The sequence below is a fragment of the Mirounga leonina genome, unplaced genomic scaffold (assembly GCF_011800145.1).
Source record: "Mirounga leonina isolate KUSES-001 unplaced genomic scaffold, KU_Mleo_1.0 Mir_366, whole genome shotgun sequence".
Taxonomy (NCBI): Eukaryota; Metazoa; Chordata; class Mammalia; order Carnivora; family Phocidae; genus Mirounga; species Mirounga leonina.
In genome coordinates this window covers 17,862,974-17,890,087 of record NW_023270709.1, presented here as the reverse complement: position 1 = coordinate 17,890,087, position 27,114 = coordinate 17,862,974, and the positions used below count along the sequence as shown (strand labels likewise).

The 27,114-nt window shown below is 42.4% G+C and overlaps 1 long non-coding RNA gene across 1 annotated transcript; it reads right to left on the bottom strand.

The window, feature by feature from the left end:
• Positions 1-11,678: 11,678 nt before the first annotated feature.
• Positions 11,679-17,748, bottom strand: LOC118027284. Its single transcript, XR_004683790.1, has 3 exons — positions 17,473-17,748; positions 14,628-14,757; positions 11,679-12,160 (listed from the first exon to the last, which is right to left on the bottom strand). It is a non-coding gene; the product is annotated as an uncharacterized LOC118027284 (long non-coding RNA).
• Positions 17,749-27,114: the final 9,366 nt, after the last annotated feature.

Genomic DNA, 27,114 nt, shown 5'->3' with positions numbered 1-27,114 from the left:
TCACCAGACTGATGTTTCCAAATGAAAATCTGACCAGAACATGCCCTACTTGAAAACTTCCCATGGCTTCCATTGCTCGAAAGTAACTTTGACTTCGATTGGATATTAACTAAAACATTAGCCTTATTTATTGCTACTCGCTCTGCAAACTTTGATCCAGTGATAGTGGAAATTTCATAAACGTGCAATGTTGAATCATGTGTCTGTGCATTTGGGCATGGTCTTGTCTCTGTCTAGAATCTTTTCTTCCCTTCCTTCTAAAACCCAATGGAAAAAATTTCTCATTCTTTAAAATCAGTTGAAGTAGATAAAGATCTCTGAGTAATTTCTGTGGAGTAGAATTAAGCAATCTTTTCTCTGTGCTACTCTCATATCTCATATGTCTTTCCATTATTTCACTTGTCATTTAGTACTTTCAAAAATTATTCTCTATCTCACCTTACCATGCTTTATAACTATGGCACTAGGCATGGGGTCTGGCCCACAGAAGGCAATCTGTCAATGTTGGATGAAGGAGTGAATGAAGCAATAAATAAGTTGACTCATTAAGTGATCTTGCCCTTTGCCCTCACTCTTGCTATTGAAAAACCTTTTCAGCCTGTCTGACATCAACTTTCTTCCAATTTGTAACCTGAATGCAACTACAGAGATAGGTGTTGTTAACATAAGAGGTGAAAAAAGGAGGAGCAGTTCCTAGAATGGTTCTCTACCCCACTTTTGTTCACGCCTTCATGCTTTGGATTTATGAACACAGTAAGTAAGCTTCTAAGGTCTTTAAAGATCTATGCTAGCAAACACTCCTGCTACTAGTGAATTAAAAAAAAAAATGTATATGTATGGCTTTTGCCTTTCTCTAAGAAATATCTGCAGGTCGGAATAAATGAGGGGTCATCCACCAGTTAGGAGCCAGGTCAGTTTCAACTCAATTCCTAACACATTGTTTTTACAAGTGTTCTGTTTCCAGTACAAACTAAGACCCCTTCCTCACCACCTTCCTGGAAATTGTTCTGCAGCTCACAAGGGAAGTTAGTTAGGTGTTCGTACTCGCAAGTTAACAAACATATAATACAAACTCTAGCACATATTTTGAAACCAGATTCAAGCATACATTTTGAAATCAAGGGTAATAAACCAAGTGAGGTCTGTATCTGAAAAAAGACTCAGGTATATATTTTAAAAGAAAGGGAGTCATGGTATTTGTTGAAGAACAAAGAGGCTACGATCTTGAGAAAGTAAAATATCAGGAATATTTTTGTTAATTGTGTTTTAAACATTTAGAATATATGATAGGTGTTATCGAGTTATTTTGATGGCAGAGGGGCTGGTTTCCCTCATCACCCTGCTTCTGGGTGTGCAAATGTACACACTGATTATCTGTAGAGTCATGAAGCTCCGATCCTAGCTTTCCAGGCTTGTAATTCTTCACCATCAAGTGTAAGAGACACTTGAGGAAAGTGGTCAAGGTGAGAAAAAGGAAGGAGGCCCTTCCACTAAGGGAGCAGCAAACTAGAGCTGTAAGCAAACCGTATGCACCCTGCAATGGGTATTAGCCTGGCGATTTCCCAGTTCACGGTGATAGCCCTGAGGCTACACGTTCTTCTAGTGAAGAACTACACGTATCAAGTTCTTCAGTGCTTGCTTGTGCTCTTGGTTCAGTCATGTGCCTGCCTCTCTCAGTCTGAAGCTGTCCCAAGGCTGCAGGGAGTCCTCTAGGCTTCCTGAGGTCTTAAATGGTACCCCAGATTTGCACAAGTCAGCTTCAACTTGTATTTTCTAAGGGAACAATGAAAAAAGACTTTCATGAAGTTATTTTGCATCTATTTCAATGTCAGTATTTGAAGTGTAGGACATTATCAATTGATAATGTTACTAAATTGTTACTAATGTTACTATCAATTGATAAGGTTACTAAAAGTTATTCTAAGTCCATATTGCATTTTGTCAACCCCTTACTGGTGGCATGTGTGTGATTTTATCTCCCCAACTGGAGAATAATAAATAAATCTACTTATACCAAGAGCCTGATTGTTTAGGTTTTTTTTGGAATATCTGGGAATACTAACCTCATCTTGTTTTGATGGCAATTTGGATGTGGTTGTGGCTTGGTATCCCAGGGTCTTTGGGTGTAGTGTGGGGTTGATTCACAATGAGCTCCATGTGTCTCTGAGGATGGTCAGGAGAATTTCATAGAGCACAGTCACTGGGGCCAAGGTAGCCTTTTTCCAGAATCTCTCTAGCCAGTTTCCTGGCCAGAATGGCTATGTTGGGGAGAGTCCAGCCAACACTGGACTGGCAGCTCACAGTCTCGCATAGAAAGGACTTGGAAGAGATGTGATCATTGATGATGACAGCAAATGCCCTCCAGGTGCCATTTTAAAGATCTTGGAACTTGATGGGTTCTTGCATTCTTTCCAGTTCTTAGGACCATCTGACACTTAAAGATATTAAAATTATATTCAATTGAATTTTGGATTCTTCCCATGGCTTTGTTTGACTTAGGTAACCACGTCTGGGGTCATTCTACTAATTAAGTCCCTTGAGTCAGAAACATCATCTAACAAATGTGTTTGCATTTACTAGTTTTTGTTTCTTTCACTGATACATAAAGAAATCGACAATCCTAATATGATTTAATAACAACTGTCAACAGGGATATTAGTTTGAGCAATATAAATTTTTTAAGTTTACAAAGAGTTAAAGAATGACAATTTCACCTGGCTCAATCAAATATATTTATTCTATAAGATGAGCTGTTTTGAATGGTGTGGTTAAGGTCTTTGTTTTCAGCCCTTAGAATTTAAATGAGAGTGTCCACCTTTGCCTGAAAGCAGAGGAAATGCAGACTTCTTCAGGGCCATCCCCATCCAGACTCGCTGGACCCAAGGTCGAATTGTGAAATGGACAATGGTGATCTTCTCTCCTGGCGGGGATCCCCCCTGCTCTGACCTCATGCCGAGCACCTCCCCTCCCTTCCTCTACACACACAGACCTTTGGCCTACTTTGGATTGCCTTGTTGGTTTTATCAACATCTTCCAGACAGCCCTGCAGGTGGTTTTCTGTTCATATCAGCCTGCTCCCTGTACCTGCACTGTTGAGTGACTTTGCTCTGTTTTGATGAAATCTACTGAGACACACATTTAGAAAGTCCTAGAAGGAATAACTTACTACTGTTGAAGAAAGTACTGGCCCCAGGCTTTATTCAGCCACATAAAATGAACAGTTTCCATACTAATCTGTACAATTGCTACTTTGCCCAAAAAATATCTGGCCAGAGTTTGGTACCTATAAGTTGCCCGGCAGTGAAAGTCTCTGCCCAAGCAGGTAGGCAAAGAAGCCAGTTGAAATGGTGACAGAATGTTCTGCTAAGTCCGTGCATGCCTCTCTGTGCCAGGTCCTTCGTTACTTTTTTGGTTCTGCCCCAGCTTCACTCCTGAACGGTGGCTTCTCAGAAGGCTCTGGTAGGCGTCCCAGAGCCTGCCTTGCTTGCCTTGCCTGCCCAGTCATTACAATGGTGCTGTCTGTCACGACGTTGCCTCCAGGGCTACTGACAATGCTGGATCCCACTTACTGACCCAAGAGGCCCAGAACTGGCCTGGCCAATATGCCAGGATCTGGTATGGTTAGAAGGTTGTCACATATTTGTGACATTACTGTCCCTCAGACTCTCGTGGATATTGGCTTGCTCATCAGTTTATTTTGCAAATGTAGAATGAATCTCAGGGCACATATCGATGTGCGTGATAGGAATGCAATGTAGCATGTAGGTCAAAAACAACAACCACACAAAGATAACAGAAGTAGCCCTCCCCTTTCCTGATTATACAGCAACTGAATAGTTCCTGAAATCAGTGGATCCAGTATGTTCCATGAGAAACACACACACACACACACACACACACAGAGTTGGTTTTATTTGTTTAGTTTGGGGAAGAACTTCAAATGAAGGAAAATTATTCTAACAGTCTACACTTGCCCCTGGAATTTTCCATTTCTTGTTTTAGGAAATTTGCTATTTCCAGAAATAAGTACAAAGGAGACTGACATTAATTTCCAGATCACATTTCAAAAGGTGCTTTTGAGTTCTCTACAGCACAGAGTTATTATGTATAATATGAAGACACATGGTTTATAATGTATTTTCCACCAAAGAACTCAAAGTAGTTTATAGACATGAGCTCATTTGGTTTTATAAGTCTACAAGAGAAGACTGAAACAGATTCTATTTCTTCTTGAGATACTTAGGTAATAAATATTGAAGTAATCAAATTGACACCCCCCACACCAAATCACTCTATCACATACATATTGGAAACAAGAATTTCTGTTTTGTCTCCAAACTTCCTAGTTTATATCGGCTAACCAAGATTGCAAGTGGCTGGGGCGCCTGGGTGGCTCAGTTGGTTGAGTGACTGCCTTCGGCTCAGGTCATGATCCTGGAGTCCCAGGATCGAGTCCCGCATCGGGCTCCCTGCTCAGCGGGGAGTCCGCTTCTCCCTCTGACCCTCCTCCCTCTTGTGCTCTCTTTCATTCTCTCTCTCAAATAAATAAATAAAAAAATCTTAAAAAAAAAAAAAGATTGCAAGTGGCTGAACATCAAGCTACAATGGCAGCCAACTTAAAATACGATAATCCCATGTAAATAAAGGGGCCATGAGTAATATGCTTTGTGCGGCAACCACGTGTACTCAGTTTGGGAATATCACCCTATTATGTTGAATGTGAGGATATATAGAAAAACAGCACTGACATTATAAAGGAATTCCTTATATCATAAGAGGGTTACAACCAAGAAGATGTTACTCTCTCTTTTTAATTTTTTATTTAAATTCAATTTAGTTAACATATAATGTATTAGGAGTTTCAGGGGTAGAAATTAGGGATTCATCAGTTGCATACAATGCCCGTGCCCATTACATCAAGTGCCCTCCTGAATGCCCATCACCCAGTTCCCCCATCCCCTCACCCCTCTCCCCTCCAGCAACCCTAAGTTTGTACCCTAGAGTTAAGAGTCTCTTATGGTTTGCCTCCCTCTCTGTTTTCATCTTACTGTATTTTTCCTTCCCTTCCCCTATGTTCATCCGTTTTGTTTCTTAAATTCCACATGTGAGTGAAATCATATGGTATTTTGTCTTTCTCTGGCAGACTTATTTTGCTTAGCGTAATACCCTCTAGTTCCATCCACGTCATTGCAAATAAAACTCCACGTTTGCAAGTATCTATAGTACTGATGTAGGGGTGATGACATACAGCAGAGATGTGGGCTCCCTCTAGGTTTACAGGTTAACCAGAAGGCACTCACAGAGTCCCAGTGGTGTTCAAAGAACTTTCCCACCAGCATAGGCGGGCCTTGTCTGCCTATAGATTAAGCTCTAAAGGTAGCTGATGCACTGTGTTCATTCTCCCGTGTGGCCGGAGAGCATGGTGGTGACAGGCACTGATTCTGGTGACAGTGCCTGTCTGGTGACAGGTTCTGATTCCAGGTCCACTGCTCACCAGCTATGGGGCTTCAGGCAACTTCCTTAACGTTAGTTTTCTCATTTGCAAAATGCGGATAATAATACCTACTTCAGAGGGTGAATGTGGGTTATGAAGTGTAAAGTGCTTAGTGTAACTACGAGGACCTAGTAAGCGTTAGCCATGTTTTTGTGCATGTGATGATCACTATTTGTCATTTGAGACCAAGGGCGGCTTCACTAGCGAGTGAGGTCCTGTCTCGAGGACCCAACGCAAACACTGTTTGGAGTAAACAGTCTGTCAAGAGATACAAAGCAAGACTGCAGAGAGGACAGTGAAGGTAGGTGGCCAACACAGTGATAAAAATAACAGAACTTTTCTGCGCTCCTCAAGGCAATGAAAATTGGGAATGAGTTTTTCCGAATGATGAAAACTGCGGCTGAAGCTGACTGGGGCTCTTTCCCATTCCCTAAATAGAAGAGAAGGTCCTGGGAAGAAAAGATACATGTATAGATAGGTAGTAGTGTTTTACAGGAGGAAGGCATTTAAATCACTGAATTACCTTAGATAAGTCATTAAAAATGCTGTTTCTTGGGAGCCTGGGTGGCTCAGTTGGTTGGGCATCTGCCTTCGGCTCAGGTCATGATCCCAGGGTCCTGGGATCGAGTCTCGCATTGGGCTCCTTGCTCAGCGGGGAGCCTGCTTCTCCCTCTACCCCTCCCCCTTGCTCGGAATCTCTCTCTCTCTCTATCTCAAATAAATAAATAAAATCTTTTTTAAAAAATGCTGTTTCTTTTTCCTTGTGGGCTCAGTAGGAGGTTTCTATATATTTAAAGTGTGTTGCAGTTCATGAAAGGGGCTTGAGGCTCTTTCACATAAGAAGTAGTCAATATAATTTAAGGCGTGCATGAACCTGTAAATTCATCCATATTCGCCTCTGAAAAAGAAACAACCTTCTGGTGGCTTCTACCCCCACTTTGTTTCATTTCATGTTAACACACACTCACGAAACAAGCGTAAACTGTAAGATGGTGGCCATGCAAAGATGAGCAGGACAAAATCCGCGCCCTTAAGAAATTCACCGTCAAGTGGAAAAGATCAAATCTGCGTTCCATTAACCCACGTGGGATAACCATAAACAAAGTATTGGGTTGAGGGAGAAAGCGTTTCTGTCACATGGAAAGCCTGCTTCTATTTCTTTCTTCTCCTGGCAAGATGTAGAGGGCTGGTCAGGACTGAAAAAGCAGGACCCAGACAAGCCCTGTAAAGTCAGCACTTACTGTGCACATTAAGGAAATATTCTCCTTTGACCCGTCACACGAACCCCGCGATCACTGTGCCTCCTACATTGTATGGTGGGGAAATTTGCAGTTCAGAAAGGGTGTGTCTGTTGGCCCTGGTCGTGTAGCTAGCAATAGGCAGAACCCAGAGTCCTTGCTGTTCTCCCCACTGCCCCCATTGTCACACCAGTGCAGGGCGTAGTCCTTCCCAGTCCGGCCATGTCACCTGGACAGCCTCCATCCAACAGAGTTGAGCTAAATAATAAAACTATCACCTGGGGAGGAAGGAAAAGAAGACCACCAGACACTGGGAACTGACAGAGTGTCCCAGTGAATACATATTTGTACTCAATGGTTTTCTTAAACACACATGAGCAAATAGGTAAAAGCCGATCCCCCCTATTTTTGAGAATATAAAAGTCTTGGTAAAAAGTAGAGACAGGGGTGTCTGGGTGGCTCCGTCGGTTAAGCGTCTGACTCTTGATTTCGGCTCAGGTCATGATCTCATGGGTTGTGGGATCGAGCCCCGTGTCGGGTTCCATGCTCAGCGGGGAGTCTGCTTCTCTCCTGCTCCCTCTGCACCTCCCCCCACTTGCTCTCTCCCTTTCTCTCTCTCTCTAAAATAAATAAATAAATCTTTTGGATGTTTGAATTGTGCAAATGTCAAGGTGGTGCCTTAGTATTTTTGTCCTGATACTTGAAAATTATGCTGAAGTTAAATATGATAGTCACATTTTTTAAATAGGGAAGAAAAGAGTGAATTAATAGGCAGCCTTGCCTCTCCCCCACCAATTAGCCAGTCATTCTAAAAAGAAGGAGAGGGTTCTTGTTTTCTGGCCAGACACACTCTCATGAGCAGGAGGGTGAGATGTCATTCCTAACCTTCCTCTCAATGGCTAGCTCTATTGTGTTTTTAAAGTTACATTCATTTGCTTCTTGTTTTTAGTACATACCAAAGCAGTTAAGAAACTCAACCATCCTAATGTAGACTGCAGTATAAATAAAGACTTTTAATATAGAGGGAAATGGACATTTAATTCTAATAAAGACATTTATTTATAACAAAAATAGTAAGTATACAAAGTGGGGTCATGATGGAGGAAGAAAAGAAGGGGAGTCTACATCTATCCAGGATTTGAGTTTGTGTCTACATAGCATTAAATCACATTTATTATTTACTATCTCTCTCATTAACTAAATTAATTAAACTGATAACTTGAGAATGATCATTATTCACTTGATTGACATACTAGTCTGCTAAGGTGGATTATTTAGGCAGAAAAAAAAAAAGCCTTTTCCAGAATTAGGGTGATTTTGATTGGCTATCTTCATTGATTCAATCAACTGGTTAATTGACCAGATCTTGATTTCATGTGGGGTTGTCGAAACATAAATGTAAACACTCCAAAGGCATGCCCTCTAGCCTCCATCCTAGATGGCTGGGCATGGCAGCCCTAGAGCTATTTTCTGGTGCGGCCAGGCTGGAAGGAACTGGAAAGAAGCCATGCTATCCTCGGTACACCATTGTTAATGCTGCCTGAGATTCAGAGGGGCAAGTGAGAGCCAATATTGACTCAGATCTCCCTCACACCTTTCTTCTTAGAAGGGCAAACCAACTTACAGTAATTAAGTTAGCTTCTCCCAGTGTTTAAACTATGCTTTAAGAGTACCACAAGGCACACTCTGGCTTTTAAGGTACCCAGCAACCAGAATAGCCCCAGATACATGGCTTGCACTGGGTAAGTAGTTGATCAATAAACAGATAAAAGAATGGATGAATTTACCAATATTTAAACCCCCGGTTTTAAATATTTCAGTAGAAACACAAAAGCACTTAGCATGTTCTCTGGAGCTTTTGTACGAAACAAATCCAAATCATTACATCCATTATCTTTAAAGAATCCTAATGTAATACAAAGAAAATAAATATAATCATTGTTTTCATTTTTCAAACTTCTCACCGTGCAGTTAAGTGACTGGTTGAAGTAAATCCAGAGTAAACAGTCAGAAACAGAAAGAAGCCCTTAGATCAGTAATTCACAATCTACTTCTTCACAGATCATTAATTTGCAATTTGCTAAACTAACAAGATAAAAGTCTACAGAAAATAAAAAAAGGAAATGAAGGATTTATTTGTTTTACCTCTGGGTTCTCTACTCTACCGTATATCATTGATCCTTGATTATCTGAGCTCAATTGGGCAAGGAATAAACAAATCCCAGGTAATATTATTTTCCTTTAGTCAATTAATGAAATTCCTCATCAGTCTTTTACCCAGAGTTGGTAATTGTTAGGTTGATTTCTCTGAGTTTCATCTCCCAGCTCCTAGAGTCATGTGGCCAAAGGCCAAAGAAAAATGGAGAAAAAAAAGCAGAAGCCCAAATAATGTACACACTAGATAATCACCCCATTAATAATTAAAATAGGGGGTCATGAGAACATCTTGATAGTAGGCTGGAAAGTGGCCCCCATGAGATATCCATGCCCTAATCCATGGAACCTATGAGAATTCGCTTATATGGCATGAAAAGGGGCTTTGCAGGTGTGATTAAATTAAGGATCTTGAGTTGGGGAGATTATCCTGGATTATCCAAGTAGCCCTAAATGCAGTCATATGTATTTTTTATAAGAGGGAGGCAGAAATAGATTTGACACATGCAGAGGAGAAAGTGATGTGAAAACAGAGCAGGAACAGATTTCCAGATGTTGGCCTTGAGGAGTGGAGTGATGCAACCCCACCAAGGAATAGCAGAGCCACCAAGAACTAAAAGGGGTAAGGGACAGAGCCTAGAGCCTCTGGAAGGAGAGGGCCCTATGACACCTTGATTTTGGTCCACTAATTTCAGATTACTGGCCTCTGAAAGCATGAGAGAATACAACTCTGCTGTTTTAATTCACCACATTTGTGGTGATTTTTTCCCGGGGCCTTAGGAGACTCAGACAATCGCCACGGAGGATTCTAGTCAGCCTATGTACGTCGCTATAGATCTGGGTGTGCCTGTGTGATGGAGAAGGAGGCCTCATAGCTCTGCTTGGTCAGAAGGATAAGAAAGTCATCCAATTTACTGCTCTTCTCGGCTCCTAATCACAGCCATCTTTGGAAATGTGGCTTTAAGGGACATGGTCTTTCTGCAATATCTGATAACTTTCCTGGTGGGTCAGTTTCCTGTGTGAAGGCCACATAACAAATTAGAACCTTTTTGTGGTGATAGGAAGTATGAATTTCTGCATCCTCTAATACTAAAAAGGAAATAGCATATAAAATGAGAAACTCTCCTGTGACTTTGAAGTTCTTATTTATTTATGTGTTCTTTGGTGTGTGTGTGTGTGTGTGTGTGTGTTTAGACAACAGGCGGTAATGTTATGAGAATCAGACTCTTCTCCATGCAGCGTTGGCCGTTGGTCATATGCTGGGCAGTCCGAGAGAATATTCATTTCTGGTCACTCAGCAAATATTCATAAGTGCTTTCTCTGATCATACCATTTGCTTAAGAGCCACAGAGAATAAAAGATGTAAAACCTATTTATCGGCTTTATGATATATACAATACAGTTGAGTTGAAAAATCGATTCAAATAAAGAATTGAAAAACAGTGAAATACAGCCATACAAGAAAAGCTATAAGATACACGGCCGATTTATTTCCTGAGACATTATTACTTTGAGTTTTGTTCTCTTTATTTCCACCCTGCCACCCCTGTTTCAAACAGGGAGCTGGGCCCTTGCCATTCCTTCCAGTGCCAGCAACAGTCCTGCCATTTGCAAAACCCTGACTTTATTGCATATTGGTATGGACTGAAATTCATATGTTGAAGACCCAATCCCCAAAATGATAGTGTTTGGAGGTAGGGCCTTTGGGAGTTAATTAGATTTAGATGTGGTCACGAGGGTGGGGCCCTCATGATGGGATTAGTGCCCTTATAAGAAGAGGAAGAAAGGGGCACCTGGGTGGCTCAGTTGTTAAGCATCTGCCTTCAGCTCAGGTCATGATCCCGGGGTCCTGGGATCCAGCCCCACATCGGGGTCCCTGCTCAGTGGGGAGCCTGCTTCTCTCTGCCCTTCCCGCCTGCTGGTGCGTGCTCTCTCTCTCTACTCTCTCTCAAATAAATAAATAAAATCTTTTTTAAATAAAAAAAAAAGAAGAGACAAGAGCTGTCTCTCTCTCTCTAAACACACACACTGAGGGCACAGAAAGCAGCTGTCCACAGGCCAGGAAGAGGGCTCCCACCAAGAACCAAATATTCCAGCACCTTCATCTTGGACTTCCCAGCCTCCAGAACTGTGAGAAAAATAAATGTACGTTGTTTAAGCCCCCTAGTCTATGGCATTTTGTTACATCAGCCTGAGCTGACGAATATAATTATATGAGGGGTCCTGAGGCAGGATGAGGACGAAAGGTCTGCCTTTGAAGGTAGCAAGAGGGGAGAGGGAGTTTATTCCCCCAAAGTGGAGAGCTGATAGAAGCCCTGGGAGTGGTTGCTCCTCAGCTAAGTTCCCAGGAAGGTGAGGGGTGTCAGGACTATGTGTGGCTGCATGGCACACCCAGAGAGGCTGGACTAGCAGGTGCCCAGGGAAGACAAAGATGCCTGCTTTTCACTCTCAAAGAGAAAGTGGAAAGTACTTACGTGACACCCAGGCTTCGACCATGAAGACCTCAGTGATGACTCTGGTCCTGTAGAGCATAGAGGTTTCTGCCCTAATATGGGTGGCACCCACAAGCACCCCACACTTCCATGTAACCTGAGGATGGGGGAGGGCACCCTGTCATGGCTGACATGGGATTTCCCACCTGCTGGGTGGCAAACCCAGTCTGGGTTAAGTTGATGTCGGCCGAGTAAAGAAGTGTGATATTTTGCACACCTCAGCTAGGGGTGCAGATTTCTACTTCTTCAACAGTCCATCCCACAGTACACCCCATGTTTCAACTTCCTAAGAGGACCTTGTGTCCTCTCAACCCACCCCAAAGCTCATTAGGCTGGATCTAATTATAAATCTAACCTCTTCCCCACATTCCACATGTTTTCAAGACTTGGCTAGAATCTCATCTGCCCTTACTGCTACTTGCCTCCCAGGATGTGAATGTCCAGTGTGTGTCTTTCCCCAGATCATGAACTTCCGGGCACGGGGCAGGTGCACACTGTTGGATCTGCCCCTTCATCCCTTTCTCTGCCTGGGATCCCACCACCTTGTCACTCCTTACCTTGGCACCCAGCAAAGTGGTCTTTTCTCTCAAGGGTTTTCGGTAATTGTTGAATTTCATCTAATTGCAGGCTCTGGTCAATCAGAAGAGTCAGAGACGTAGCAGATGAAGTTATCATACCAGGCTTTTGTGAGGAGACAGACATTCACTGGATCCCCCGGGAGAGGTGAGTTTGTTTTTCTAAACCCGAATGGCACTTTGCAAACAGGGTATCACTCTAGAGACCTGAAAATGGTAGAGGACTTTGAATCAGCTTCCTTACTCACAAGGAATGATTCACCCTGGAAGAAAATCCGACTGAACGAGTTCTTTTCATACAGGAAAAAAAAATCTCATTAACTTGGGCTTCAGTAATCAGATTTCAAAATAGCAGTAATACCCAACATTTGAATAGTGCTTTTCTGTTTATAAAGAGCAATTTCACATACTTAAAACCTATTTCATCCCAACACAACCTTTTGAGGCACGTATCAATCCCAAACTGAGGCAAAAATAAAATCGGTGAGGGTAGGCAGTTCTCCAGCCCCGGTCTTTTAATTTTTTTCCCCAATGAAACCACACCTGACTGAAGGCCATCATCAGATCAGAGTTACAGATCACTTAGCTGCAGACTCCTCTTAAGCTTAGAGTCTTTCCAAACCTTGACTAGAAAGTGGTGAGGTCAAAAGCATGCTTTAGTAAGCAAATTAACAGTGCAACAAAAATTAAGTGGAGAATTTTTAAATCACTTCAGTGAATAGACTTGAGAAATGTGCTCCTGGAGAAGCCGGGTTATTAGGAAATAGAAATAAACCAGAGGTGTCAATGAACTAATGATAAATCAGAGACACTGCAGAATACTAGTGAGTGAGCTGTGATAATTCTACTACATCTTTGTTTATTTGCTAAAACGAGTCCTTGAAGGATTGTTAGCAAACACCACTTCATTAGCCTAACTTGAGTTTATATGTGCTGGAAGGCAATAAAAATTGTATTTCTTTAACGTGGAGCCTATAAATGCAAACTTTTTATTGATTTAGTCTGGTCTCTCAACCAGTTTTAAAAATAAAAAACGTGACACTCGACTGTATTTCTTTGTCAGACTTGGCTCTGAGACCGCAGCTTGTGGGTACCTGACTTTATCAGGAGAGGTCTAAATCCTAGCCTTTCACAGGAAAATAGACTCTCTGTCCCGTGCTATAGAACGGAACTGTATAATCACTTTATTTTTCTTAAGAAAATTCAAGGACCACAAGCATCACATGCCATGAATTATAAAAGAGCCAAATCTTGGTTTTATAAGATTTCAGGGCAAAGCACAGAAGAGCAAAGAGTGTTGTAAAAGCTGAAATAAAGGCTTTTTATGGAGGAGGAAATGTTGATTTTTAGAAATCTGTCTTTTCTGGAGAGTTTTTGTGAAGCCACAAAAATGAAACCTAATTCGTTGCGTGAACTCACGAAATGATTACTCTCTCTGTTGCTTTGGGTTCCCTGGTTTATGGTGGGTCCCTCCCTAACCAGATCCTTCAGCAAGCTTTACAGAGCAATGATTAAAATCCAATTGTCTTGGAAGCTTTCATGTTTATGGTTGGTACGGAGCTTTGCATGCTTTGCACACTTGACACTCTGGGATCGGATTGCTTTTGTTTTCCTGAAAAGAGACGTAGTGTCCTTCAAAACCTATTTCATCCCAACACAACCTTTTGAGGCACGTATCAATCCCAAACTGAGACAGAAATAAAATTGGTGAGGGTAGGCAGTTCTCCAGCCCCGGTCTTTTAATTTGGGAAAAGGTAAAGCCAGGTCTTCCTCATTACCATTTCTGTAGGAGGAAATAGTCCTGCCTCTCCTTTTATGTGAGAGATGAAAGAAGAAAAGATAAAAATCTTTTTAGCTGTTGCCTGGAGTTTAACCTGCAGTTTGCGAGTGTTTTTCCAATCACAGTAACAGACTTTGCATGAGCAAGGTGCCGGCCAGAGGAGCCCTGGAAACTTGACCTGCCAACCCTATACCAACAAAAATATGTCAAGAGCCATCTTCCAGGGAGTGCTTTATTAGTCTAGACAACAGGGAAGTTTCCGGACAGAGAGGCAGATGCTAATATAGGAGACTATTATCTGGGCTGTGAGACTGTCTAGTTCTTTTTTTTTTTTTAAAGATTTTATTTATTTGAGAGAGAGAATGAGAGAGAGAGAGTACATGAGAGGGGGGAGGGTCAGAGGGAGAAGCAGACTCCCCGCCGAGCAGGGAGCCCGACGCGGGACTCGATCCCGGGACTCCAGGATCATGACCTGAGCCGAAGGCAGTCGCTTAACCAACTGAGCCACCCAGGCGCCCGAGACTGTCTAGTTCTTATTGCTGACACCCTCCCCGCCCCTGAAAGCATCCTGTTACCTCCTCATCTCCAAGTCCACCCACACATTATCCTTGTGGTACACCCTGGCCCTCAGGCTCCCACTCCTGATCTCCAGTCTTCCGAACGTCCCAGATGGCAAGTCCTCTCACACTTGAACGTGCTTTCGCATCTCCTGGGACCTTGTTAAGATTCCGATTCTGATCGACTAGGTCTGGGGTCGGATGTGAAATTCATTTCTAACAAGGGCTCAGGTGACACCGATACCGCTGGTCCATGGAACACACCTTGAGGAACGAGCTTCTAGACAAGCTAACCTTTGTTGTGCATTTCCTCCCTTGGTTAATATTGAGCACTTACCCCCAAATTTAGAGAATTTGTGTTTCTTCTTCAGAGCCTAGTGACATAAGAGCATGTGCTGTGGCACCAATAGATCTGGGTTGGTCCTGGATCTCAGTCTCCTCATCTGTAAAATGGGCAGTAATAGTCCCTGCACACAGAATAAGGCAGAGGAAAAACAAGAAAGTGCTTGTGAGTATAAGCCCTTGTAAGTGCCTTGTAAATAGTAGTGAACCGGTAATATCTCCCAGATACAGTGAGAGGGAGAACTTTTAATCCCAGGACTTCAGTGTCCCACCCCGTAACGAAGGAGAAATTACTATTGGTTGTTTGGTTCATTCATTTGGTTCATTACCAATGGGTAGAGTTACTGTGTCCCAAAGGCAAGTGTCCAAGCTCTTCCTTCCTGTGTTTCTTGTCTCAGACCTGGGCAGGGCCTGGATCCTGGGGGCAGTCCAGCCCTGTTCATTCCATTTATTTTCTATCTTCTCCTTGCATGGAGCTGAAAGTAACTTTCTCTGCAGAATTGGCTTGTTGTCTTGAACTTGCTCCTGACCTCCCCATCCCAGTATGCTCCATCTGAAATTTAAAATCTGGAGGGATGGGGCGCCTGGGTGGCTCAGTTGATTAAGCGTCCAACTCTTGATTTTAGCTCAGGTCATGATCTCTGGGTTGTGAGATCAAGCCCCAAGTCAGGCTCCATGCTGGGTGTGGAGCTTGCTTAAGATTCTCTCTCTTCCTCTCCCTCTGCCCTTCCCCCCTCCCTCTCTAAGAAAATAAAAAATAAATAAAATAAAATCTGGAGGGAGTTGGAGGAATAGAAGCAGGAGATCCCCATTTTGTCTTGGATTTGAGCTCATCTGCAATCTATTAATAAAGTAGAACCTACTTTCTGGGTCCCCATAACTTAAGAACAAAATAACAATAGTTACAGAACGGCAAACCCTGGATTTGTTTATTTGGTGGGTGCCATAGCGGAGATACAACGTGGACATTTGACGTAGATTTTTTGGTATCTGTGAAGAGACCAGCGCTGATCAGAAAAATGTGACAACAACCATCACTTTATCTAGAAAGCAGGGATGTACCGAAATCTTTACTGGCACCTACACCCCTCAGGGCAGACATTGTGGCTGATCCCACGATGGCCCCCCAGCCCTCAGCCACTGTGGAAGAGCAAGGAGGTTTGGAGAATTGTTCTCTGTTTCAGCTCAGGACTTGACCAGTTTAAATCAGTCACGGTAGTCCCCACTCCCCAGGCTAGTTACTGATTCAGGAACCCAGGCCCCAGTTGACAGGTGGGCACATGGCTTCTTGGGCCCAATCAGGCAGAAGGGAAGGACTCTTGATTCTCTCTCTCTTTTTCCAAACTCGAACAGAGAATCGTGCCGACTTACTTCTTCCAGGAAACCACCCAACCACTTCGAAGGAACCAGGATGGAGCTGACCCCATGGGGGCGGGGGGTGGTCCTTCATGCCATCATGAAAATGCTGGGTCAGTGAACTCTGAAACTGCTTTGGTCAAGGCTTTCCATTACCTGTAGCTGAAAGCATCCTAAGGGATGGATTTGCCACATCCACAGCATCCCGATCGTTCCATTATGGCCATCTACTCATTCATGCATTTACGAATGAATTTACAAACTCATTTTCAGAGCATCTATTGTGTGCCAGGCTCAGTTCTAAGTATTAAGGATATAATCACAAATTAGACACAGTTCCTAAGCTCAAGGAATTCCTGAGCTCCTGTTCTAGTGGAACAGATGGAAGTATAAATAGATGATTATAATCCACTGCAATAAATGTAAGTAGAGGATACAGGATGAGCCTGTTGGCTGAAGCTGAACCACCATGACTGAGCAGATAGGCCTTAAATGAAGGGTGCTGGGGGTGCAGGGCTGCAGAAGTGTCAGATGAAGAGGGATTGATTCTCCTCACAGTGGTGCCTTGGAGAGGTTCACCCACCATAACACCAATGAATCCCCATTTCCTTCTGACTGTTACAATGAGGGGGAGAAGGCAGAGGCCTGTTGCAAATCCACTAGGACATCAGTCTATGCAGGCTGTTCCTCAGCCCCTGCTGTCCCATCACATTGTGATCCCAAATTTGGCAATAGCATCCAAGTACCTATCATTTCTCATTGGCACATGAACACATCGACTGTCATTTCACACTGAAGTTACTTAATTCTTGATTGGAAGATGTCTGAAGCAGGGGGAAAAGTGTTTTTAAGGGCCATGTGCAGATTGAAGGAACAGGCTTTGAACTTGTAAAAAGCATCATTAATATAAAGAATGTTTCTTTTCACCGGCACTTGTTAATATTTCTTGATCATGCCACAGGGAGAGCGTTTGGAAACATTAACCACTGAAAAGACACAGATCCGGGCCCATGGGCACATGGATACATTTACAGTTATTACAATGAGAACATTAACTATTCACATGGAACACTTAAGAGAATACATTACAGGGCATCTGGGTGGCTCAGTCGGTTAAGCATCTGCCTTCAGCTCAGGTCATGATCCCAGGGTCCTGGGATCAAGTCCCATGTTGAGCTCCCGGCTCAGCAGGGAGCCTGCTTCTCCCTCTTCCGCTCCCCCTGCTCCTGCTCTCTTGCTCGCTCTATCTCAAGTAAATAAATAAAAGCTTTAAAAAAAACACCAGAATATGTTACACATTGTAGTAAGGACCCAGTTATATTCCTCTGACACATGAAGATACAGTAAACAGTCTGTCTCTTCTCTTCCTCTGGTAACAACGAGGTGAACCTTTCACAAACCCTCTTCACGAGCTCAGAGGATTTCTTTAACTTTGTTAGTTGCTACCACCACGGGAGTCCCTGAGTCCACAAGAGGTTTCTTACCAGACTGTTCCTCGTCCTGCTATCCACAGCTTCCCACAGCTTCTGGCCAAGGAGTGAGGCTAACAAAGCTTCCTGCAAAAAAACATCTTTGGTTCCAAAAAAACTCGTTCCAGAATTGCTGTTTTTAGAGACTTGAATTTTGACTCCCAAGAGATTTCATAAAGATGTGAATTTTATCTGCTGCCAGATATGTTCATAACGTTTCTTTCCTTATACTCAGGATTTGTAGAGTATCAACAGAAAAAAAAAATGCATTTTTTTTCCAGCTAGGCTGCATTGTTCAGCCTAAACCATTTGCCGTGTGTAGACACATCTGGAATTACCCAATGTCATTCTTTGCCTCAAACAAACCAGAATATATATAAGAACGTAAGTTATAAAAATATCTTTGACTCACAGCTGAATTCACATCATTGTTGATTAGAGCCTGACAACCTAAGATGACTATAAAAGGAATAATAATTTACAATGCTAAGTAGTTACTTTTAATGTGACCACAAAGCTTCATCTCCCCTGTAATCTTTATCAGTACATCCATATTTTATGTCATATTTTTCACATATGATATACCACCAGGACCGCTTATTGTCAGATGAGAGGTTTTGCTTTTTTAAAACTGAGGTTTTGTCTTTAGACTGTGATTAACTCATTAATATTTTGAAAATATGTTCAAAAAAAAATTTTTTTTAGTTCACTGTTTACCCGGCTAGAAGATTCTGGGGAGTAATGCCTTTTGTGCTCATGCATGCACAGGTGTATAAGAACGGCTGAAAACAAAGGAAAAGAGAACATTTTCTTTCCTCTGATCATGGGCTCCATTTTCTCCCCCAGCTTCAGCTCTGCACTTTGAGCTCCACGTGGAGAGTCTCTGTGGAAGTTAAAGGTCCCCGATGGCAGCTGAAGAAACAAAGGCATAACGACAGGGAGGCTGGTGTAATCACCCTGGACGTGAGGTGATGAGTGTGAACTGCCTGGCTCCTGGCTCTTCACTGGCCACCTGTGTGTCCTTGGTGAAGTCACACACCTTCTCTGGGTCTTGGTACCAATTCTTTTGCTTTTAAGTTTAAAAGGCACCTTGATGTTGTAAGATAAAACAGATGTGAAAGCAGATGTAAACAGGAAGAAAAGATTCTCCCTGCTTTCACGCTCAGCTAGATAAAAGGCCCTTTCTCCAGTCTGAAGAGGAAGGCAAGATTTGAAGGAGAAAAAAAAAAAATCAAGAAAACTTAGAAACGGGTCTCTGGCTCCTGCCGGGAGGATGCCTGAGAAGGCAGGAAAACGTCGCAAGAGATGTGCCCATGTGAAGTTTGGGGATCTAAGAGTAGAGAAGTCCCCTCCCCTATAGATCCATCCAGAAGTCCCAGAGTCCTTCTGGCTGAAGGGTGGTGAAGAACGGGGTGATTACCAACCACCCCCAGAATGGCATGTTCTGAATGAGGATATGGGGGCTGTAGCACATCTCCACATTCCCAGGGTCCCAGGTGAGAGGAAAACACTACCGGAGTGTGAGAGACATACAGTAATGAGAGGCCACTGGGCCTGCCGTGGGGCTGAAGGTGGGAACAAGGATGAGGTAGGACAGGTGGCAGAGAGCCAAGGCAGGGCAGCGTCAGCATCAGCAGAATGTCAGGGTCTGTTACGGTTCTCGAGAGAAACAGAACCAACAGGAGATATAGGTATCAATATATATTGATATCTAGAAAGAGATGTATTAGAAAGTGTTGGCTCACAGGATTATGGAGGCTGAGAACTCCCACGGTCTGCCATCTGCAGACTGGAGACCCAGGAAGCCTGGTGATGTAGTTTGAAGGCCCAAGAGCCAGCGAGCGGATGGTGTAGATTCCAGTCTGAGCCTGCAGGCCTGAGCAGTAGGGAGATTGACGTCCCAGCACAGCAGTGAGGCAGAGCGCAAATCCTCCCTTCATCCACCTTTTTGTTCCATGCAGACCCCCGACAGGTTAGATGATGCCCACCCACCCTGGGGAGGGCAATGAACTTTACTCATTCTACCGATTCAGATGTTAATCTCTTCCAGAAACACCCCCAAGGGCACATCCAAAAATACTATTTAACCAGATATTTGGGCATCCTGTGATCCAGTCAAGTCGACACATAAAATTAACTATTACCCTGGGTCATTATTGAGAGCAGCATCTCTCCATCTTGGGGGCTTCTGAAGTTCCCAATGCCAGGGCCACGGCCCTGTCCAATTAATCACCATCTCTGATGATGATATCCAGGCATTACTATGTTTTACATCTACCCACAGAATTTCAATGTGGGATCAAGGTGGGGAACCACCAATCCATTTTGTTCTGTACACCCCTACTACTTGTTCAGTGTGGTCCACAGACTAGCAAGTCAGCATCATGTGGGCGTGTGCTAGAAATACAAAACCTGAGGTCTCATCCCAGGCCTTCTGTTCAGAATCCACAATTTAACATGATCCCAGGGGCTTGTATACACGTTACAGTTTGAGGAGACTGCTGCTCAGTCAGGGGTGAAAATCAGATGAGATAAGGTTAACCTAAGGCCCACGTGGGGCTTAGATCTGTGATTTCCAGCCTTGTGGAATGTTTAAAAATACAGATGCCAGGGCAGCTGGGTGGCTCAGCTGGTTAAGCGTCCAACTCTTGATTTTCGCTTAGGTCATGATCTCAGGGTTGTGGGATTGAGCCCCACATTGGGCTGTGCACTCAGCGAGGAGTCTGCTTGGGATTCTGTTTCTCCTTCTCCCTCTGCCCCTCTGCCTGACTTTCTCTCTCCCCCCACCTCAAATAAATAAATAAAATATTAAAAAAATACTAATGCCAGGGCCTCAAACCAGCTCTTTCAGATCAGAATGTCTAGATGCGGGGAGAAGGTCTTGGCTTTGTCATATTTTAAAATCACCTTGGTTGATGTTAATAGGCAGCCAGGGTTGAGATCTGCTGACTTAGACCCAGAAGCTGAAAGCTCCTTCCCTACAGATACCTCCAGGAGAGAAGGGTAGGGAATAGGCCAGGGGGGCATTTCAACATGGATGAGACCCACTTACAAGTCTGAATTGACTTAGAAGTCACTGCAACGGACTGAGTTCACGTGGAAACTACTGGATTAAGTATCTGCATCTGATAGAATAGGGCTTGGAGACAGACCATTGCACTGAGTTTTATAGAGGTAAGGATGCATTTCTGCAAGCCTGAGCCTGTGGCTGTGAAATGGCTCCACATGCTCAATGCCATCACAGTGCCTGGCACATAGTACTTACCCAACCAATGGTTATTATTTTTAAGCAGCTAATATATAACCACAATACTTCCTTTGGTTTCTGAATGTGAAGATGGGTATCTTGCAACAGTTTTAGAAACTGTCTCTGTCAATGTCCTCTCCTTCATTCTCTCTACCAATAAACTGCAATTAGATGTAGATCAGGTCTTCCCCTGCTACTCTTCATGACACTTATCAACCCCGTCCTATTTAGTCTCTGTCTCTCCATGCTGCATTTTGTGTGATATTTCTTCAAATCTGTTTTCTGGTTCACAAATTCTTTCTTAAATTGGGCCTATCCTGCTGGTAGTAAGTCCTTTAAGCTTTATATTTTATTATATTTCTATTAATAAAATAAGTACTTCTTTCCTTTCCCTGTTTCTATTATTTTATTGTCTCTTATTTATACTTTGAATCTTTTTTATACCCTTAAACAATTAAATCATACTTAATTGGTAGTCTTTGTCCAACTCTAAAATTATTAGGAGTTTGATGTTGCTATGTGTTGTTTCTGCTGGCTCTTGTATGTTGCATGTGGTAGCTTATCTTTGTAGTGTGTGTGTGTGTGTGTGTGTGTATTTGTGCATGTGTGTGTGTCTGTAAGTTCATGCTTTACTTATAGAAATTCTTTGAGCTTTGGGAAGTCATTCCTTTAGGCTTATCCAGCAAGTATTTTTGTTGGCTTCTTCTAGGCTGCAGTGGGCATTACCAACCCATGACACTTCAAAAGAACTTATTAGCTTGAAGTTTGCAGGACAACACAGGTAGAGTGAATTTGAGCAGCAAATCTGCAAAAGAGTCAGCTTCCAGCTACTATTGTTTGGAGTCAGACTTGTCTCCCTTCTACGCAAAGCCAAGCTGGAAACATTTTTCCTTGCTGTCTCTATCTGAGAGGTGGATTTATTTCTGGTAGACCTTTATAATGTGGGCCCTTGTTTTTATCTTTTTTGACCCTGCACCCCACTCAGCTGTCAGAGCAGAAGTTTCTGGTCCCCAGGGTCAACCCCTACTCCCAGGGTGAAAGCCAGCTTCAGTGTATGCTTACATCCCCGCATTTCTGCTTTCGCTTGGTGCTCGGCCTCTGTGTAGAGGCTGTTCCTTATTGCCAGCTCAGTAATGCATTTTTCAATGATTTTTTAAAAAAACTTATCCAGCATTTTCAGTTGTTTCACAGGGTAGGTTGTCTGGAGTAACTCATCTACAATATTGTCAGATATGGAAAACCTCTTAGTAATTTCTGTCCTATCAAAAAAAAAAATTGTTTTTTTTTTGCCAGCTTTCAAGGCTCAGGAAGGTAAGCTGCAAAATGAAGACATCTTTCAGAACACTAAGGTGTTGTTCAGAGAACCAACATTGAAACTTATACTCCTCCTCATCATTTTTCAAAGTGTTGTTTTGTAGGAATGGAATAGACAAAATGAAATTCTGTGAAGTTCTTTGCATTTGGAAGAGTGTTGGTTATTTAAATTTCTGCAAAAACAGCAAGACTCTCCCTGAGCCAGAGGGCCACATGAAAATGGAAACAATAATCCTATCCTGATACTGATTTAGATGTTGACAGAAAGCTGAGTGTAGAACTCTGTTGCACATCACAAGGATGAAAACTCATTTACCTTTGTGGAGGCCTCTAATGAAAATTTGAAAAACCATCCCATAGACAACAGTAATATCACTCCCCAAAAATAATTGCTTTGATAAGGGTCATCTTATTAGATGACTGTTAGGCCAGTGTATTTTTTAAGTCCCTTAGTTTCTTGGGTCCGCACAGGACAATATAAAGACTTCCTAGTTGAGTTATTCAACTGGCCACAGAGAAGTCTACAGAAGTGTCTGAGATGGACCATGTTTCTACTTCAAAAGATTAGAACTACACATTCTTCAAAAAAGGTAAAACATGTTCCAGAACCATGTTAGGTAACACGCTACAGTTGTCTGCATAAAATAAACAAGTCATCCTACTTGAAAGCTCCTTCTTCTTGACTAACGCCACTGTGGAGATTTTCAGTGTCTGGAGTTTTTAACAAGAGTTGCCATCCAGGTTTAATTTTTTCCACAGCTTTTGAAATTGTTGATTATATCTAGAAAATGAGGATAAGAGAGAAATTTATTTTAAACTGGATTTGACAAATACCAACTAGGCTGATCTCCTTACAGCTGATGAGATGCAGGCACAAAGAAGTCAGGACACAACCGGTGAACAGGAACAGGCCCATCCCAGGGGCGTTCACCTGAGCCTGGACCATGGCCCACATACATATTGACCCTGTCATGCCTCTCTTCTCACCTGCTGTTGGCATTCTTGATGGCGTGTTCTGTGTTGGCTCATCTTCCTGCGTGGTTCCTTTACCCAACATAGCCTTGACATATAACAGCCCTCCCTCCCCCACCCAGGTGTTTTATCCTCTTCAGGGCAGCAACTGATATGGTCTATGCCAATAAAACAAACATTTTAAAAATCTAGACTAGCCATAAGTTACATAATTTCCTTAGATGTTCTGAATTCCTAAACACTCTTATCTGACTTTATGATAAGATATGATACCACAAATATATTCTTTGAAAGACTTTTCAGCCAGTAAAAATGAAGGACAAATTAACTTTTGACTTTAAGGAATAAGCAAAAACGATGCTCAGTGTCATTTTCCCCATTGCAAAAGGACTGAATGGTAAAATAGACATAAAGTTTATAATGCTAACCATTGTTAAGTGTACAATTAGTAGCACTGAGAACAGTAATGTGGTTGGGCAATCATCATGGCTATTCCTTTCCAGAACCCTTTTATCAACCCAAACTGAAACTCTACCTCTTAAACAATACTTTCCCAATACCCTCTCTCCACGGCCCCTGGCAACCATCATTCTACCTTCCATCTCTATGAATTTGACTGCTCTAGGGACCTCATATAAATGGAATCATGTATTTGTCCTTTTGTGCCTGACTTCTTTCCCTTAGCGTAATGTCTTTGAGGTTCATCCTTGTTGTAGCCTGTGTCAGAATATCCTTCCTTTTTGGGGCGCCTGGGTGGCTCAGTTGGTTAAGCGACTGCCGTTGGCTCAGGTCATGATCCTGGAGTCCCGGGATCGAGTCCTGCATCGGGCTCCTTGCTCAGCGGGGAGTCTGCTTCTCCCTCTTACCCTCCCCCCTCTCATGCTCTCTTTCTCTATCTCATTCTCTCTCAAATAAATAAATAAAATCTTAAAAAAAAAAAAAGAATATCCTTCCTTTTTATGGTTGAATACTATTCCATTGTATGGCTAGACCACATGTGGTTCATCCATTCATCTGTTGATGGATAATTAGTTGTTTCTATCCTTTTGGCTAATGTGAATAGTGCTGCTATGAACACACTGTGCAAATATTGCCTGAGCCCCTGCTTTCAATTCTTTTGGGTGGTTTCCCAGAAGTAGAATTTCTGGGTCGTATGGTAGTTCTATGTTTAATTTTTTGAGGAGCCACCATATTGTTTCCCACAGCAGCTGTACCATTTTACATTCCCACCAACGGTACACCAGGGATCCAGTTTTTCCACATCCTCACCAATACTTGTTGGTTTTTTTTTTAAAGATTTTATTTATTTATTTGAGAGAGAATGAGAGAGAGCACATGAGAGGGGGGAGGGTCAGAGGGAGAAGCAGACTCCCTGCCGAGCAGGGAGCCCGATGCGGGACTCGATCCCGGAACTCCAGGATCATGACCTGAGCCGAAGGCAGTCGCTTAACCAACTGAGCCACCCAGGTGCCCAATACTTGTTTTTTTTTTTTTAATGATAGCCATATTAATGGATGTGAGTGGTACCTCATTGTGCTTTTGATTTTCATTTCCTTAATGATTAGTGATGTGGTTTTTTATGCTTTTGTTGATGATGTATTTCTCTGTGTCTGTTTGTCTTGAGGAGGGACTCACTTGCCAGGGGGTACTTTTGATTTTTGGAGAACAGATAAAGCTCAAGCTTTCCCATTATTTTTTGGGGGGGAGGATTTAATGCACCTCAATTGTCCAGATTTGAGGAGGCAACAAAGCTTCTGGATGCATCATCTCAATTCCTTTAATTCCCAACGAGAACCATGCACCAGACATTTCCTTCCTTTTGTTCTTTGTCTTTAAGCACCGCTTTTAGGGTGGGCCTCCACCTAGCTCAGCCAGCATGAACAACAGTGTGAGACTTACCAGCTCCTGAGGACAGGGAGACGACCCCAGGGCTCTGCTCAAGTAGGCTGTGGTGCACACATGTATCACCATAGAGGAAAGAAGCGTTAATGTATCAAGGGCGATACCATATAGAAGAAACCATGCCACACAGCAGAGTTATGACAAGAACAAATATCTCCATTTGGACTGTGCTCAGGAAAACTGATGAGTTGCAGTACAACAATGGGGCTGGAGAAATCGTTTCTTCATGAAGGATGGGCAAAACCGGTTAAAAATAGTTGGAGATGTCCAGGAATCAGAATGCGGGAAGGAGCCTGACAGTTGCCACAGGTCTGACTTTTATTAAGTTGTTTTCAGAGATGTGTTGGGGGAACAGAGACTTCTTTTCTGTGGCAAGTTAGCTTGGGCAGAATTTACTAGAAAGCTATGACTTGTATTAACTAAGGGACAAGCCTGACGAAACAATTAGATTCTCTTTCGTATGGGCCTCAGCCAGAACTAGAACCTGCCTAAACCGACGTCAAGTTCACTCATTTCAAATAAAAAAGTATGATCTGAATTACTCAATACTGTATTTTACAATAGGTGAAGTTTTAGCCAGTAATATACGCTAACACAGTTTTCAATTTGTACTGTAATTAGTACATTAAAGGCAAATAGTGCTAAGGGTGTTTTGCATTCTTGAAAGTTAAATAACCCACCTAAAACCTTATTCATATTTAATTTGCTAAGCAATCTGTTTCTTTGTAGATGGCACAAAGGTAAAGTTTAGCTCAGTTCTTGTGTGCTTTAGTGGGAATTTAAATTATTGAGATTTTACTGTGGAGACTGAATCAGCACGCTGGGTTGAGACTTCTATTGTGAACATCTAATTATCCCAATTTCAAGAATATTGCCTTTATAATGTTAAATAATAACTCACTTCACAGTTTCTTTTATTTTTGTTCAGTGAAAGACTCTAAATCCACTTTATTATATTTTGGTTTTGAAGTTATGTTTTAAACAATCCATAAATTGACAATTTGCCTATGGGGCTTGTCTTTTATCTTAAAGTTGGAGGTTTCCCTGAGGCCCCACAAAAACATCAAATGATATCAATAGTAATTCAACATTGTATGTGGCTCACTCTTTCTTCCTTTCTTTCTTTCCTTCCTTTTCTTTTCTCTTCTTTCATTTTTCTTTTTCTTTCTGTTTGGTCATTTGGCACTCAAATACAATAGACATTGTTAAGAATCCATTCTATAAAGGATGTGGTTTGCTGATTCCACCAGCCAAGATGCTGGAATGTTGGTGGTGATTGCCAATTTTGGTCATGTGGTTCAGATCTTAATTATACTTTGAGCAGGGCTGATTCCCACTCTAGAACTACATAGAGTTTTCTGAATTGTTTATAATGCAGAACCCAGCATATAGCATGCAGAATGGGTGTAGCATGCTCCTGGTGCTTTCCAGCAATCCCCTAGCAGGGAGAAGATGAGACCTTTCCCAGGTGTCACTGACAGCAATGCTTCTGTCCTGCTTCTGTTCTTGGTCTTCTCTCCTTGTCTGCTCTTTTGTAGCCATCGGTCCTTGTTCTTGATCCATCCTGGCCCAGTTGTTCATGTTGGTCAGTTTCCAAGAAACCATTATATTGGTTATCTGAAATAATATTTATAAAAATTTCTGTGTTTTTATTCCTCAAAGTTAAACTTTAAGAAAACGAGAGATTCATGCAGGTGCTTGAGTTGCAATCTCCAACTTCGGAAAATGTTGCAGCAATTGCCAGTTAAAAAATATTTCCTCTGTGCAGTGGAGAAGGAGTGCTGGTGAATGGTTCTAGATTTCCTTTTGTTGGGAAGGGCATAACTTCATGGAGGCTTTGCCTTTAAGCATCGCCCCCTGTTACTCAGGACACCTCTCCTTGAATACTGTCCCCACATATTATCTGTAGGGAAGGAAAAATTTTCTTCCCTTCTAGGCTCTTTGGCTGGTCTAATAATTAAATTGACATAAGATGAATTAACAGGAGAAAACCAAATTTAATTTTGTACATAGAGGAGATCATAGAAATATGACACTCAAAGAAATGACCAAAGTAGGCAGCTTTTATACATTTTAGACAAAGAAACAGTAAATTTGTGAAGAATTGACAAGGCAAAAAAGTTTGGCCTTGGGGTAGTAAATCTGTTTCTATAGTCTTCTTGGCCCTGAATTCTCTCTTTGGTGATAAGAATGTCTCTACTACCTGGTACATGGAGGGTACC